Genomic DNA, 18,752 nt, shown 5'->3' on the forward strand with positions numbered 1-18,752 from the left:
GCTTTATGAGTGTAGGAGTCCCACTACCTGAACAATTGTACCACAATGTTTATGTGATATACAGGTTGTATCGGAGTGCCTGTTGCTTGTAATTTTTGGCACACTTGCACTTTATATACAAGTAAATATACAGGAAAGAATGTTTCCTAACAATTTTTCCTCTAAAAATGATTTTATCTTTGGTTTTGTGTGTATTATTGTCAGTCTGTAAAAGTGTCTTACTACTCGGACAACATCGTTCCCAGCAGCGACCTGGGAGTCCAAGATGCATCCAGACATCCTCCCCATGCTGTTCCAGAACCATTTTGTTTCCATCAATTTCTGACCTTTTCCTATGAACCAGTCACCCTCCCCTCTTCAGAGCAGGGGGTGACTGATTTAATGCTCGGGTTCTCCCATTGACTTCCATTATATTCGGGTGCATGCCAATTGCACGCTCCCTCAAACGTTGTGACATCTGTAGCATTGTGTTGTGTGATCAAACTGCACATTTCAGAGTGGTCTTTTATTGTGGTCAGTCTAAGGCACACTTGTGCAATATTCATGCTGTCTAATCAGCACCTTGATATGCCACACCTGTGAGGTGGGATGCATTATCTCAGCAAAGGAGAAGTGCTCAGTAACACAGATTTAGACAGATTTGTGAACAATATTTGAGAGTAATGGGTCTTTTGTGTATGTAGAAAATGTTTCAGATCATTGAGTTCAGCTCATGCAAAATGGGAGCAAAACCGAAAGTGTTGCGTTTATATTTTTGCTCAGTGTATGTAGTGACTCATTTTTAGTGGGTAGAGGTGACGGTTTTATTGGTACCATTTTGTGGGACATACGCCTTTTTGATCGCTTGGTGTTTCACTTTTTGTGATGTAACGTGACAAAAATGGCTTTTTTTGACACAGTTTTTATTTATTACTTTTTATGGTGTTTATCGGATGGGGTGGATCATGTGATATATTTATAGATCCGGTCTTTATGGATGTGGTGATATCTAATATGTGTGTTTTTTCCTTTTTTTAAATATTTTTTATTATAAAATTAGGGGAAAGGAGCGTTTTTTCTTTTTTTACTTGAAATGTACTTTTTCTTAATTAAAAGCCCTTTTTTTCCTTTTTTTTCAAACTTTATTTCTGTCCCACTCTGGGACTAAAATTTTTGAGGGTCTGATCCCCTCTGCAATGCATTACAATACATCTGTATTGTAATGCATTGGCTGTTAGTGTATTACACAGAGTAATACACTAACAGGTTGCCTAGGATGAGGACCGTATGAGGGCCCGATGAGTAGGCCTTAGCACTGCCCTAGCCTGTAAAATGGCTAGGGCAGCGCTAAAGTCTGCCCATTAGAGCCGGTGACGTCACCGAACACACTTCCGGGGGCGGAAGCCTCCACCCGGCAGTGTGTTATAGTAGATAAAAGAGTCCTTGCCCTGTGCGATCCTGCGCAAGGCAGGGGGGGTGCCTGGGTGAAATTCTGGGAATGTCCGGGTTCAGCTCTGAATGATAAGTCAAATATTATTGTTTTGTGTAGTATGTTTTTTCTGTAATACTCATACTGCAATACTCAACAAAAACCAGTAAATGTATAGCAAATTGCAGTCCGCAATGCACAGGCATCAACATGTGCCCGCTGTCAGCGGATGCGGGCCCATTCACTTTAATGGGGTCTGCAATCTGCATCCGATGGTTCGCACTGCAAAATATTAGTGCGGAGGCACGAACAGAAAACCCACAGGAGCACTCCGTAGTGCTTCCGTGGGCTTCTGCTCTGTGCCTCCATTCAGTATGGCACTGTACTGTATCTTCCGGATTGTAAACGCATTCAAGTGAATGGGTCAACATCTGTGATACGGTATGCATATGGCCAGTGCCCGTATCTTGTGGATCCGCTGTTTGTGGGCCACAATATAGGCACGGACCTGCTATGGTCATGTGCATGAGGCCTTACAAAACATTCTGCCAGTGTCATTCATGGAAAAACTGTATTGCTACAGTATTAAAATGACACTCATTATTTTTCAGTGCACTTTGCCTGTGGCACAGATGGAAAAAGAAACGGGACCGGGCTGGGCAAGTGCAAAAGCTACATACACTCTGGTGTGGATACATGTCTTGAATGGGCATCCTGTGCACTTTGTTTGTATCAGCTTATAGCTTAAAGAGAATGATAGCTAGTGCTGTGCGTTATCTGCTGATTGTTATCTTCTAGTTGTACATATATATCTTCTAGTTGATGTACATGTAAATCTATACAGCACACTTTTACATTTTTAATTAATATGGTTTGCTATTTCGAAAAAAAATTACGATATTGTTGTAATGTGGTGCTTGGGTACATTTTAATAATTATTGTTTGCATAGGGGTGATTTCACAGATAGAGTTTTAAGTCTTTTTAGGTAAATAAGATAGGCCTGCCGATGCAGTCACTGTTGTAACAAGGAGTACACTGCCGTACTCATTTAGTGGATTCTGCTGCCTTTAGGGAACTGATGGCATGTTCTCAGCCTGATACAAGCTATCAGTATTTCTCCAAAAAGCCATTCCTGCCTTGTACTCTCACATGGTAGAGAACGTGGTCTGCTCCTTGCAATTGTCACTGTGCAACAAGGTGCACAACACCCATGGCACCTGGAGCAGTTGTTATGGGCTGAGATAGTACATCTCTTTCATAGCCCACTGGGTCAATGTTTTGCCCAGCAGCGGCAATCCAGCACCACAACAATGAGGCCAGGTCCTATTGACACCTCTACGTTTGTGTCAGATTGGTTCCCACACCAGGCACTTATCCACCTTCTCCACATCCTCTGCAATGGACATCTTCCTGTCCCCAACAAAAAAACAGGGCAGATAGTTGCTTCTATTTAGAAATCCCTCCTATCAGATGTGTAAACTGAAATGTTGCCATGCTATCTTTGAAATTATGAGCCTGGGCGAGAGTAGCCACTAATGTTGAGCAAGTTTTTATTATTATTTGATTTGGCTGCTTTGCGCATTTCACAAAGAAATTTGCTTAGTGACTAATAACTTTATCAAGAAGCTCATTAATTTGTAATTAGTGAGTGCAATGACGGGGAACAGCAATTGTGTCACCCCCTGTCATTGAACCCCTCAGACGCTGCATTTATTGCAGATCGTGGTATGTGAGAATAATAGTGAGGGCTTTCAGGGGTTAATCCGATAAAAAATAATAATAATATACTCACCTTATCCGTTTGGAGGCAAAGAGGCCACCGCAGGCATCTTGATTAATGACACCATGCTAAATCTCACGCAGTGCATGATGATGTCATCATGCTGCCCGGCGTGGTGACATCATACGTAACTGCGCACAAGGTTTTGCATGGGATCCTCAATAAAGATGGCTGAGGTGAGTATGTATTTTTTTTACCTCCATTTCAGCGAAAATTGATTAGTTACCACAAAGCACAAGGAAATTCAGCTTCGCAGCAAATCGATTTTTTTCTGAAATTCGGATCGAAGTCCACTTCAGATACTTTGATTTGCTTAACCCTAGTAGCCGCACAATGGATCAGTTGCTAAAGTGCATCAAGCAGTAAACATCCCACTGTCTGTCTCCCCGTCAACTACAACTGGGCAAAGTGGCAAGCAACAACAGCAGGAACATTGTGGCTGCGCTGCGTCTGGGGGAAGTCATACATGTTTGCTGCATGGCAAACTTAATAAATTTAGCAGTGCAATGGTTTTTGAAAAAGTTACATGGCTTTCATTGTACTGTCTTGTCTAGCCTCCAATGTAATCTCAGAGGATTTTAAGCGTGGCAGGTGGCAATGTCATGCCCAACTGGCAAAAGTTGTCCTCCACAAGTGTACAAAACATTACATTTGTCAAAATGAATGAGGCCTGGATCCAGGAGGATTTTCAGAGACCTCTGGATGAGGCCAATAAATAGACCTGCATTGCTGACAGTGACTATTATATGCCAGTCCAATCATGCCACTCCCACTATCTGCCTTCTATCAGCCCCTTTACCCCTACACAGCTGCACATCTACTGCCTTTTCTGTACCATAATATTGCTGTCACTATTACCCCTACACAGACTATTCCTTCCACATCCACACTGTACTGCTGCTGTTCTTCAAAAAAGGGAGAATTTTAGGAGGCTTGCTCAGAACAAGCCAGTTTCTTTTGACACTATTGTGTGTATTTACAGGGGCAGGCATTTACCCCAATTAGGGCATAATTTTTAGACGCTTGTTGAGAACAAGACACAGTTTTTGCTATAACATTGTGTGTGTTTAAACACCAGCTGCCCAAAATGCAGAAATTTTTTACATTATTATATATATATTTTTTTATAAAAACATAATAATGCTATAGGGCTGTCAATTTGCTATTGCTGTCGTTGCATTAAAAGAGTTTAAAGGGTGGGGGGATTAAAAAATAAAAAAAACACTTTTGATATGGAAAAAAAAAACACTGCTAGTTTAACTATCTGGCAGAACATTTCTTTATGTCCACTTATGTAGCAATGACCATAACGTTTGGTGCAGAAGAAAATACTAGCATAAAACTACTTTACAAGACTTAAGTTGGACTCTTTATTTAACATAGGACATACTGTACAGTAGGAGTTTTCTTACAGCTACGTTTTGCAGACCTTAAGGATGCAAAAGGATGAAAAATGAAGGATTCTCTGTCTCTGTTTAGCCTAGACAACCCAATAGAGATACATATGATTCACTATCCTGGAATGGAACAAATTCAGAATCTAAATATATATATGTTAACAATTGCTTTTCTAAGTTACAGACAGATTTATGGCAGTCTATAGTGAAGATTCCCTTATGTTAACATTACATTCAAAGATAAGATCTCTGCATGATCTAATCTTGAGTGCTCCAACTTTTCGGATATTGTCAGGATTTCTAAATATTACTGCTCAATAACTGATACATATTTCCCATATCTTACAGATTTTTTCCTCACATTTTGCATAAGTAAAAAGATCACTCTGTTTTGAAAAATCTGGAATAGATACCAAATATTAATACCTAATATTAATACTAGAGATCAGCGAAGTTTAGAAAAATTTGATTTGGCAACTTTGCCGAAGTTAGCCAAGAAATTTGATTAGTTCTGAGTTAATTTGTCATGAATCTCTATAAATCAGGTATAGCCAGGCCACTCTGCCTTAGGTTATAGCCACACAGAGCGGCCGTGCCCTAAGGCGGGTTGCAGCCATGCAGCAGTGAAGAATTTTGCAGCCAATTAGCCCGCAGCTGCCCTTCATGTAATAATGAAGACTAGTGTTGATCGAGCACCAAAGTGCTCGGGTGCCAGGGTAGAAAACCTCGCACTAAGTGAAAGGGCTGCCAAAAATTACAAGGAACCGGCACTCCAATACAACCTTTATTACACATAAAGAAGGGCATTATACACACCCTTTAAAAATGATTATTGATGGCCTGCTGGTGACCCTCTAAAATATTAGGGGTGACTGCCTGCTGCTGATCTGACCACCTAAAACATTAGGAGTAAGGGTCTGCTGATGAGCTGACCATCTAAAACATTATGGGTGAGGGTCTGCTGCTGAGCTGACCATATAAAACATTAGGGGTGAGTGCCTGCTGCTAATCTGACCATCTAAAATATTATTGGTTAGGGCCTGCAGCTGAGCTGACTCTCTAAAACATTAGGGGCGAGTGCCTGCTGCTGAGCTGATCATCAAAAAAAATTATGGTTGAGGGCCTGCTGCTGATCTGACCATAGAAAAAATTATAGGCGAGGGCCTGCTGCTTAGCTGACCATCTAAAACTTTATGGGCGAGGGCCTGCTGCTGAGCTGACCATCTAAAACATTATAGGTGAGGGCCTGCTGCTGAGCTGACCATCTAAAACATTATGGGTGAGGGCCTGCTGCTGAGCTGACCATCCATAACATTATGGGCAAGGGACTGCTGCCGAGCTGACCATCTAAAACATTAGGGGTGAGGGTCTGCTGCTGAGCTGACTCTCTAAAACATTAGGGGCGAGTGCCTGCTGCTGAGCTGATCATCCAAAAAAATTATGGTTGAGGGCCTGCTGCTGAGCTGACCATCGAAATAATTATGGTAGAGGGTCTGCTGGTGAGCTGACTCTCTAAAACATTAGGGGCGACTGCCTGCTGCTGATCTGACCATGGAAAAAATTATGGGCGAGGGCCTGCTGCTGAGCTGACCATCAAAAAATTGATGGTTGAGGGTCTGCTGCTGAGCTGACTCTCTAAAACAGGGGTCCCCAATCGCCGGACCGTGGCCCAGGACCGACCCTGGAAGATTGTTTGCGGGGCCACGGCAGTCAGGGCCGTCTTTAATGCGGTACTAATGAAGCACTTCCATTATGGAAGCGCTTCATTAGTACCGGAGGATTAGGACGCGGTCAAGGATCTGTACTGACCGCTTCCTGGTCCTCGGCTTGGCTGTTGACTGTGCAAGGCTGCGCACAGCGTAAAGGCGCACTGTGACCTCACACTGTGCGCCACACCCGCGATATTTAGCTGACAGCAGGATGAAGAGGATCACAATGGTTAGGGGCGGGTTCCAGGAGCAGGACTGGTAAGTGTTTATTTATTAATTTTTTTGCGCTGATGGCTGACATGAGGGCCGATGGCTGGCTGACATGGGGGGCCGATGGCTGGCTGACATGGGGGCCGATGGCTGGCTGACATGGGGAGCCGATGGCTGGCTGACATGGGGGCATATGGCTAGCTGACATGGGGTCTGATGACTGGCTGACATGGGGGCTGATGGCTGGCTGACATGGGGGATAATGGCTGGCTGACATGACATGGGGGCATATGGCTAGCTGACATGGGGTCTGATGGCTGGCTGACATGGGGTCTGATGGCTGGCTGACATGGGGGCTGATGGCTGGCTGACATGGGGGCTGATGGCTGGCTGACATGGGGGCTGATGGCTGACATGAGGAATTTGGTATCTGATATTACTGTAGGTGAAAGCTTGGGATCTAGTGATCACTAGTCAGTGTGGTTTACTATAAATACAGTGACTGAGTCACACCACACAAAAAGTTTTAGATTTTAGAAAAACTGACTTTTCTAAAATTAGATTAGAGGTATACGAGTCCCTATCAGATTGGAACAGTTTCAATGGAGTCCAGGAGAAATGGGACTACTTAAAAGTGGCACTATTGAAGGCAACAGATACAGTAACTGCATTAGGCTTGTCAGTAAAAGCAAAAAAAGGAAGAGACCACTGTGGTACTCAGCAGAAGTGGCCAAAATAATTAAAAACAAAAAGATAGCATTTAGTAATTATCAAAAAACAAACAAACGAGGGTGACAGGCAAATTTATAAGATTAGGCAGAGAGAGGCCAAGCAAGTTATAAGAGCTTCGAAAGCACAGGCAGAAGAGAAATTAGCTCAGTCAGTGAAAAAATACATAAATGAAAAAAGGAAACTAAAACAAGGAATTACCAAATTAAAAACAAAAGAAGGAAGGTATATGGAAGAAGATAAAGAACTAGCTGACTGCCTCAATGAATACTTCTGTTCAGTTTTTACAAAGGAAAATGAAGGAAAAGGACCTCGGTTAGGAAGGAAGACTAATGAATCTTTTGATGCATGTGTCTTTACAGAGGAAGAGGTTCAAAGTCAGCTGTCTAAAATTAATACAAATAAGTCACAGGGGCCTGATGGAATACACCCAAAGCTATTAAAATAGCTTAGCGGTGAACTAGCAAAACCATTAACAGATTTATTTAACCAATCACTGGTAACAGGAGTCATCCCAAATGATTGGAAATTAGCAAATGTCGTGCCCATTCACAAGAAAGGTAGTAGGGAGGAATCGGGCAACTATAGGCCAGTAAGCCTGACATCAATAGTGTGGAAATTAATGGAAACCATACTTAAGGAAAGGATTGTGGAACATTTAAAATCCCATCGATCGAAAGATGAAAAACAGCATGGGTTTACTTCAGGGAGATCATGTCAAACTAATCTTATAGATTTTTTGGATTGGGTGACTAAAATAATAGATGGCGGAGGTGCAGTAGACATCGCTTATCTAGACTTTAGCAAGGCTTTCGATACTGTCCCACATAGAAGGCTTATCAATAAATTACAGTCTTTGAGCTTGGACTCCCATATTGTTAAGTGGATTAGGCAGTGGCTGAGGGACAGACAACAGAGGGTTGTAGTCAATGGAGTATATTCAGACCATTGAGGTACCTCAGGGAGCTGTTCTGGGACCCATATTGTTTAATATCTTTATCAGCAAAATTGCAGAAGGCCTTGATGGTAGGGTGTGTCTTTTTGCTGATCTAAATTTTGGACAGTTGATCCATTAACAGTGTTGAGACACAATAATCTGTTTATTTACAAATGGTCACTAGGACCAATGGTTGTCTCTAGATTTACACGTGTTATTTTCCTTATATCTAAAATATAACATTTATTGCTTGTCTCTAAAATAACTACTTAGAACTAACATCACAAAAATTATCAGCCGTGTCTGCATTACCACTTAATAATATCCTTGGTTTAGCAGTGGGGCTGGTTAGTGGGCTTCACTCCTTGCTGTCTAGCTTAATGCTCTGTTAGCACACGGTCCACCGTGCTATGTAAAGCGCACACTGTTAGTCTCACAGTGCGCTTCCCTAGAGTGAGTGAGTGCCCTACTAGTGCTCCCTGTTTTATCACTGTTGCTGCATAACCATCCTATCTTTGCAGTTCACTGGCTGGCTAAAAAACATGTATAAATCACACTCTGCCCCCCGACATGTTTTGCCAAACACTTGGCGTCTTCAGGGGTTTGGGCAGTTAGCTGTGAAGGGGGCGGGACTAGTCTTATAAAGCCTCCCTGTCAGCGTCACTGTTGCGCTGGCTTCTGTGTAGCTATTTTGTTGCTGTGTACTGTGTTCAGCCTATCGCTATCAATTTCTTTGCAAGTTAGTACCTGATGACTCCTCCCATAGTGCTGTTGTCCAATCCGCATATGTTTGGCCATTGCGCTTACGTTCCGACTTGGAGCTCTCGGCTCCTGTGGTTGCTAGTGTGCATGTCCCGGCACTTGTATATTCGGTGCAATCCTGAGGCTCCACTGCGCTTGTGTGAAGTTATTGTCTACCAGGCTATCGTCACCTCCTACTTCTCTTAGCTGGTTACAATAAAATATAGTGCCGTACCTATAATGCACATGTTCAGACACTTATATCTCACATGAGGGCTATCTGCTTCTGCGCCTGTGTGCAGTGTTAGTATGTGGATCATATTAGTTCCCCCGAGCATGCGTCTGGACTTGCAATTAGGTGAGCTCTTAACCCACCGGTGCGCATGTCTACAAAGATGACACAAAGATTTGTAACATGGTTAATGTTCCTGGAGGGATACACCAAATGTAAAAGGATTTAGGAAAACTAGAGGAATGGTCAAAAATCTGGCAACTAAAATGTAATGTTAATAAGTGCAAGATAATGCATCTGGGGCGTAAAAACCCAAGAGCAGAATATAAAATCAGTGATACAGTCCTAACCTCAGTATCTGAGGAAAGGGATTTAGGGGTCATTATTTCAGAAGACTTAAAGGCAGGCAGACAATGTCATAGAGCAGCAGGAAATGCTAGCAGAATTCTTGGGTGTATAAGGAGAGGCATTAACAGTAGAAAGAGGGAGGTGCTCATGCCGCTCTACAGAGCACTAGTGAGACCTCATTTGGAGTATTGTGCTCAGTACTGGAGACCATATCTCCAGAAGGATATTGATACTTTGGAGAGAGTTCAGAGAAGAGCTACTAAACTATTACATGGATTGCAGGATAAAACTTACCAGGAAAGATTAAAGGACCTTAACATGTATAGCTTGGAAGAAAGACGAGACAGAGGGGATATGATAGAAACTTTTAAATACATAAAGGGAATCAACAAGGTAAAAGAGGAGAGAATATTTAAAAGAAGAAAAACTTCTACAAGGGGACATAGTTTTAAATTAGAGGGGCAAAGGTTTAAAAGTCATATCATATTTAAAAGTATTACTTTACTGAGAGAGTAGTGGATGCATGGAATAGCCTTCCTGCAGAAGTGGTAGCTGCAAATACAGTAAAGGAGATAAGCATGCATGGGATAGGCATAAGGCCATCCCTCATATAAGATAGGGCCAGGGGCTATTTATAGTATTCAGTATATTGGGCAGACTAGATGGGCCAAATGGTTCTTATCTGCCGACATATTCTATGTTTCTATGTTTCTATGACATGGGGGCTGATAGATGGCTGAAGTTTTGGGGGGTTGATCTGAGGCATTGGGGGTCTGATATGAGGTCTGATTAACATTGGGGGTCTGATTGCTGGTCAGACCTGAGATGTAATGGAAAATATTTATTTCTTATTGTTCTCCTCTAAAACCTAGGTGCGTCTTATGGGCCGGTGCGTCTTATAGGGCGGAAAATACAGTACAGTGCAGCAGAGACCAGTGCAGCAGAGACCCTAGTCTGTTTATATAGTCGTTATATAGTGTTATATATTTTAATATGCACCTTGTGTTTTGTTATGTGCGTGAATCAGTCAGTCCCGCCCACCCCCTAAGCCCTGCCCCAGAACCCCCCACCCCACCTGGTCCCTGGGAAAAGTGTCTTGCTTGAAACTGGTCCTTGGTGCAAAAAAGGTTGGGGACCACTGATCTAAAACATTAGGGGCGAGTGCCTGCTGCTGATCTGACCATGGAAAAATTATGAGCAGCCTATTAAGCCTATTAAGCATGTTGATATAATGGAGGAGGAGGACGAGAAAAGGAAGATTGAACCATATACCCTTTTTTGTGGTGGAAGGGGTGCATGGGAATACAGTGTATTCAATACACCATAAAAGCCACATTTAAAGTACCTTTATGTTCATCAGCTTTCCTCTGGTGGAGTAGAGAAGTCAGGGGCAATCCAGGCCTTGTTCATTCTGATAAGAGTCAACCGGTCAGCATTTTCAGTTGATAGGCGGATGCGCTTATCAGTTATTATGCCCCCAGCAGCACTAAATACACGCTCTGACAAAAGTTTTGAGAAACTGCTGAACCACTAAGTTTAACACGTGGGCTAGGCATGGTATGTAAGTAAGATTCCCGAGCTCCAAAGCCGCCACCAAGTTATGGCCATTATCAGACACAACCATGCCTGGTTGTAGGTTGAGTGGCGAGAGCCACAGCTCAGTGTGGTCCCTTATACCCTGCCACAGCTCTGCGGCGGTGTGCTGTTTGTCACCTAAGCAAATAAGTTTCAGCATGGCCTGTAGCTGCTTCCCCACTGCAGTGCTACACTGCTTCCAGCTACTGACTGATGGCTGACAGGGGCTGCAAGATGACAATTCAGAGGTGGAAGTGAAGGAGGAGGTGGAGGAGGAGGAGAAGGGGGGGTTGCAGCCACTAATGTAGGTGGTGGTGGAAACCCTGATGGAAAGCGGGGACGGCACACCGGACAAAATAGTGGCGGCTGGGGACTGAGTAACGAGGGGCGGCCACAGCCATCAGGCTGCAGAAAGCCTCAGTGTTCACAAGCCTAAATGGCAACATTTCCAGGGCCAGCAATTTGGAAAGGTGTGCATTTAGTGCTATGGCCTGTGGGTGGGTGACTGGGTATTTGCGCTTTCGTTCAAAGGCCTGGGGTACGGACATCTGTACGCTGTGCTGGGACACAGACGTGGATGTGCTAGCTGATGGTGCTTGCAAAAGTTCAGGTGCAGGGCGGGCCTGCGTCTTGGACACTGGATTGGCCAGCACTTAACACAGGGAAAGAGGAGGCATAGGTGTGACCTGCAGACACTAATTGTGGACCCAGGCGTTCGGCCACCTATTAGGGTGCTTTGATGCCATGTGGCGGATCATGCTGGTGGTGTTGAGGTTGCTAGTGTTCACACCCCTGCTCATTTTGGTACGGCACAGTTTGCAAATGACAATTCTTTTATCGTCCGCATTTTCATCAAAAAAGCGCCAGACTGTGGAACACCTACACCTTGGCAAGGGAGATTTCCCCAAGGGGGTGCTCCGGGGAACATTTGTGAGCCTGTTAGGTGTGGCCCGCCTTCTCTCTTTTGCCACCCCACTGCCTCTTCCAGCCTGTTGCGGTGCTGCAGATCCCTCCCCCTCTGTACTGCTGTCCTCGCTCGGCTTGCCACCTTCCCATGTTGGGTCAGTGAGTTAATCGTCCACCACCTCCTTTTCCACTTCCTCACTCTGGTCATCCTCCTGACTTGTTGATCTAACAACAACCTCACTCATTGACAACTGTGTCTCATTGACTTATTGGCAACTGTGTCTGAACATCATCATTCACCTCATTAAACACTAATTGCTGTTCCCCACCGCCATCTTCTTCTCACTGTGGATTCTCAAGAGTTTTGGAATCAGGGCACAAGATCTCCTCATGTCTCTTTTCAAGCGGGCTTGGCGAGAGGCCCAAATTAAGGAATGTCGATTAAAAGAGCTCCTCGGAATATCCGAGTGTGGGATCACTTGTTTGCAAAGACTCTCCATGGTGGGAGGAAGGAGGATCAGAGCGAGGATTCTATTGACCAGACTCTTGGCTACTGAGACTGGACTTTGTGGAAGACAGGGTGGTGCTTAACCGACTGGAAGCATTATCTGCTGCAATCCAACTGACCACCTGCTTGCACTGGTCTGACTTCGAGAGTGGTGTCCTGCGCCGCCCTGCAAAATGGGACATGAAGCTAGGAATCGTGGATGAGTGTGTCTCTTGTGCTCTGCCAGCAGGCACAGTTTCACCGCGCCCAGGGCCACGGCCTCTGCGTGCTCCATCAGCAGCCACTTCCCCATCCCTTACTGCTCACCTTCATCATATTAAATGGTATATATGCTTGCAAGTATGTCACACGTACAGTAGCGCAGTTTTTTAAAGTTTATGCGCAAATAAATTACTGTCAATGTCACAGATATTTGGGATGCGGAAACGTTATACAGGAGAAGTACCACAGGTAAAGGCGCTGCTGTCACCAGCGGCTAAGAAAAAATAACAGTCAATGTCACATATATCTGCGATGCGGAAACGTTATACACGAGAGGTACCACAGGTAATGGCGCTGCTGTCAACAGTGGCTAAGAAAAAATGACAGTCAATATCACAGATAATTGGGATGCAGAAACGTTATACAGGAGAGGTACCACAGGTAATGGAGCTGCTGTCACCAGCGGCTAAGAAAAAAATTACAGTCAATGTCACATATATTTGGGATGCAGAAACATTATACAGGAGAGGTACCACAGGCAGGGCCGGCGCTACCATAAGGCAGACCAAGCGGCTGCCTTAGGGCGCACCCTGGGGGAGGGCGGAAAAATAAACCTTCCTTTTTTTTATCACTTACTTGTGAGTTGCGCCGCAGCGCCGCCGCCCGCCCGCCCTAGCCTGTGTTTGCGCCGTCCGGCCCCGGCCCTCACTCACAGAGCGGCACGGGCCCGGCAGCACGGCAACACGGTCACGGGTCAGGCCAGGGGAGTTTGACTGGCGAGTGGAGCAGCGGTGACGGGCGGCAGCAGGGACTGGAGCCGACTGTGTCTGTGAGTCTGACTCACACACAGCCAGATTGCCGTAGCAGCCAGATAGGTGGGTTGGTGATCACTGATGATCGCACTAGCGCCAGAGTGCACGGCATAAATGTGTTTTTAAAAAAATATTACACAAACAACAATCATAAATGGAGGGGGGGGCTGACCGTGACATGATGGGAGGGGGGACAATGTCTGTAGTCTGTGACATGGGAATGGGGCCAGGGCTGGCCGGGGGGGGGGGAATGATGTGCCATGGGGGGGGGGAAATGTGACACAATAGGGGGTAATGATGTGATCATGATGTGACACCAAGGGGGTGATGTGACATGGAGGGGGAGAAATGTGACACTGAGGGGGTGAAATGTGACAAGGAGGAAGAGAAATGTGACATGGAGGGCTGATGTGATATAGGTAATTTGATATGGAGGGGGAGAAATGCAACATTGAGGCCTTGAGGGGGAGAAATGCGACATTGTGGGGGTGAAATGTGACATGGAGGGGGAGAAATGTGACATGGGGGGAGAAATGTGACATGGGGTGATGTGACAGAGGGGATTATGTAAAAAGGAGGGGGAGAAATGTGACATGGGAGGCTGATGGCTGAAATGGGGGCTAATGGCTGACATGGGGGGCTAATAGCTGACATGGGGGCATGATGGCTGACATCGGGGACATGATGGCTGACATCGGGGGCTGATGTCTGACATGGGGGTCTGATCTGAGGCATTGAGGGTCTGATCTGAGGACTGATTAACATTGGGGGTCTGAATGCTGGTATTATCCTCCTCTAAAACCTAGGTGCATCTTAGAGGGCGAAAAATACAGTCCTCAAACCAGCGATTGTCTGAAGCAGGGAGAAGATACCAGGACCACACAGAGGAGAAGCCAGCTGATGCAGGCGGGACCAGGGCCAGGTGAGCTGCTAGGGGGGGACGGGGTCCTTCTGCGTTAGTTCTGTATTTTTCTCACACCCATCAATTGCAAGGGCTGTTATCGTCTGAAAGTATAAACAATAATAGCACTTGTTCTGTAATTTGCAGAACAGTTGCAAAAATTCAGCCCCATAGAAATGAATGGGTCAGAAAATGGTGGTTGTGTGCATGCACTATTTGCCTTCTTATGGTTCTTTACATTGATTTTGTTTTTTTTATTGTGCCTTTTATCTTGCTTATTTTTAAGCCATATTTACATAAAACATGAAAACCTCTGCTTTCAAGTGTCCGAACTATTGGAGCATTTTAGCGTCTGTATTACGGCTGTAACAAACTGACAACAATGGGTTAACGGAACCATAGAGTTCAACTTCTGGGGCGGGGAGGCGCCAAAATGTAGCTTCGCTTGTGTTGGCAAAAATCCTTGCACTGGCCCTGACCACAGGTAATGGCGCTGCTGTCAACAGCGGCTAAAAAAAAATTACAGTCAATGTCACAGATATTTGGGATGTGGAAACGTTATGCAGGAAAGGTACCACTGGTAATGGCGCTGCTGTCACCAGTGGCTAAGAAAAAATTACAGTCAATGTCACAGATATTTGGGATACGGAAACGCAGGTAATAGCGCAGGTAATTTCACTGTCCGCAGGGTCTACAAAAAAGTACACTGGATGTCACAGATATTTTTAGGATGCGCAAACGTTATACAGGAGATGTAGCGCAGGTAATGTAACTGTTCACAGCAGACACCGTCTACGGAAAAAGTACACTGGATGTCACATATATTTTTTGTATGCGCCCATGTTAAACAGGAGATGTAGCGCAGATAATGTCACTGTCCGCAGCGTCTACGGAAAAAGTACACTGGATTTCACAGATATTTTTAGTATGCGCACACGTTACACAGGAGATGTAGCGCAGATAATGTCGCTGTCTGCAGCGGCCAAACAATTGCAAGCTATTTAGCGCAGGTTGCGCTAAAAATATATATTGCTGCCAGATACAACAATAGTCCTTAAAAGGACTTTTGGGTCTCTAACACCAACCCTGCCTAACAAAAAAATTAAATTCAATTCCCTACACTATCTGTCCCTTTACAGCTCTCCCTGACTAAGACTGAGCTGAACCACGTGTCATTGGGTGCTTTATAGCACCCGATGACGCGTTCCGGCCAGCCAATCACTGTAATGCCAGTAACCAACATGGCAACGGCATTACAGTGAGTGGCAGTACTTATCCGCATGATTATTGGCTGCGTAGCAGCCAACAAACATGCGGGGAGGAGACTTGAGCATTGCGCTCGAGCACACGCAGTGTTCGGCCAAGCATGCTCGCCCAACACTAATGAAGACCACGCTGTATTAGCGGTCTTCATTGTCATGGCCGAGTGGCACCTTTAAACAGGGGCTGTTGCTGGTATGGGGTTTGGCTGGTTAGGTGGGGGGACAATATGTATAACATTGCTGTTCTTGCCTGCAATCTCCTGCAGGTTATTTGACAGTAAACACTGAATATTAATCAGCTCTGGCATACCTACTTTTCCAACCCCAGCACTCTCCTGCCCTACAGGTGGGAGCCCTTCTTCTGCCATCTGCTTTTCCTCCTTTTCCACATGAACTCATATCGATGAGAATATGTAATCAAGAACAACCAGCTCCTCCTCTCTCTGCATCTTGCTGACTTTTTTAGGACATGGAGACTTTGAACTTTGAAGGATGATTTGGAAGAAGTAAAGCCAGCAAAAGATGAGGATGGTCATCATTAAGACATGGCCCCCCTAAGGGGTGCAGACTGGATGGGATTGGTTGGCACACTGGCAGTGGAATAATGAAGGCTTCCATCTTATTAGTACTGAATTACATATCTTAGTTTACGGCTGATGTAGGAATAAGTAAATGTAGGAATAAATAAATAAAACTGACACAGAAGTCTCCCTGCAGTCTCTCTCTCCAATATTCTTCTATTAATCGTTTGCAATACTCCCCCTAGCAAATAAGCGCTTATCACGTCTCTCCCTATGCTCAGCTCACAGGACAATGGTGGAGACTGAACGGGATGAGGGTTTTATACGGCTGTGACATCACAGTAGATGGCTATCTGTGGATTTGCTGGCTGCACAGCATTATGGGTGATCATGCGTTCCTTGGCTTCTTACTTTTATTTTGTAAGGCTACTTCCACACTCGCGTTTTGGTTTTCCGTTTGTGAGATCCGTCATGGGCTCTCACAAGAGGTCCAAAACGGATCAGTTTTGCCCTAATGCATTCTGAATGGAAAAGGATCCGCTCAGAATGCATCAGTTTGCCTCCGATTAGTCTCCATTCCGCTCTGGAGGCGGACACCAAAACGCTGCCTGCAGCATTTTGCTGTCCGCTTGACGAAACTGAGCCAAACGGATCCGTCCTGGCACACAATGTAAGTCAATGGGGACGGATCCGTTTTCTCTGACACAATCTAGCACAATAGAAAACGGATCCGTCTCACATTGACTTTCAATGGAGTTCATTACGTCTTGGCTATGTTACAGATAATACAAACAGATCCGCCATGACGGATCCGCCCAAAAGGCTAGTGTGAAAGTAGCCTAACACGTGCAGCTGCCATTTTAGGAAAAACACATTTGTTACCAACTTACCACAAAGCAAGAGGAAAATTTGATTAATTGCAAATCAAAGTTATCCTAAACTTCAGACTGAATTCTTCTTCGAATGATTCACTCAACACTAATTAATACCCATATCAACATTTTCTACATAATACTAACTCAAATAAAAGATAGAATAGAAGAAACAGCACTTCAAAGGACTTCAAGCAGAAAACTCTATACAGGGAAAAAAAAGAGAAGGGCATCAGCTCTGGTTTATTCTCTGGGTGGCATACCCTTGCTATAAAAGCATATCTAGTTAAAGGGGTTCTGCAGTTTGTTTAAACTGATGATCTATCCTTTGGATAGATCATCAACATCTGATCGGCGGGGTCCGGCACCATCTGCCATGTCCCATTTGAAGCCCACCTGATGTACCCCTACAGAAACTCAAAAAAGTGGCCACATTTTGGAAACTACGGGATAAGGTGCCAGTTTTATTGGTACTATTTACTATTTTGGGGTACATATGATTTTTTATTGCTCTTTATTACATTTTTTGTGAGGCAAGGTAACAAAAAAATGGATGTTTTGGCACCGTTTTTTTTTATTTTTACAGCATTTACCTGAGGGATTAGGTCATGTGACTTTTTTATAGAGCAGATCGTTACGCATGTGGCAATACCTAATATGTCTACTTTTTCTTATTTATTTAAGTTTTACACAATAATAGCATTTTTGAAACTGAAATAATGATATTTTAGTGTCTCATAGTCTGAGAGCCATAGCTTTTTAATTTTTTGACCGATTCTCTCAGGTAGGGTCTCATTTTTTGCGGGATGAGGTGATGGTCTGATTGGTACTATTTTGGGGGGTATACGCCTTTTTGATCACTTGCTGTTGCAATTTTTGTGATGTAATGTGACAAAAATGTTTTTTTGTTACACTGGTTTTTTTAGTTTTTTTTTACAGTGTTCACCTGAGTGGTTAGGTCATGTGATATTTTTATAGAGCTGTTTGTTACGGATGTGGTGATACCTAATATGTATACTTTTTTTTATTTTTTTCACTTTAGCACAATAATAGCAGTTTTGAAGCAAAAAATAATCCTATTTTAGTGTCTCCATAGTCTGAGAGCCATAGCTTTTTTATTTTTTGACCGATTCTCTTAGGTAGGGTCTCATTTTTTGCGGGATGAGGTGATGGTCTGATTGGTACTATTTTGGGGGGCATACGCCTTTTTGATCATTTGCTGTTGCAATTTTTGTGATGTAATGTGACAAAAATGGCTTTTTTTTACACCTGAGTGGTTAGGTCATGTAATATTTTTATAGAGCTGGTTGTTACGGACGTGGCGATACCTAATATGTATATTTTTTTATGTATTTCACTTTAGCACAATAATAGCAGTTTTGAAACAAAAAAAATGATGTTTTAGTGTCTCCATGTTCTGAGAGCTATAGTTTTTTCTATTTTTTGAGCGATTGTCTTAGGTAGGGGCTCATTTTTGGCGGGATGAGGTGACGGTTTTATTGATACCATTTTGTTCGCTTTTTGATCTCTTGGTGTTGCACTTTTTGTGATGTAAGGTGACAAAAATAGCTTTTTTTTTACACAGTTTTTATTTGATTTATTTTATGGTGTTTATCGGACAGGGTGGATCATGTGATATATATATAGAGCCGGTCATTACAGACACGGTGATACTTAATTCTTAATTTTTCTGCTTTTTATT

This window comes from Bufo bufo, chromosome 1 (genome assembly GCF_905171765.1).
Source record: "Bufo bufo chromosome 1, aBufBuf1.1, whole genome shotgun sequence".
NCBI classification, from domain to species: Eukaryota; Metazoa; Chordata; class Amphibia; order Anura; family Bufonidae; genus Bufo; species Bufo bufo.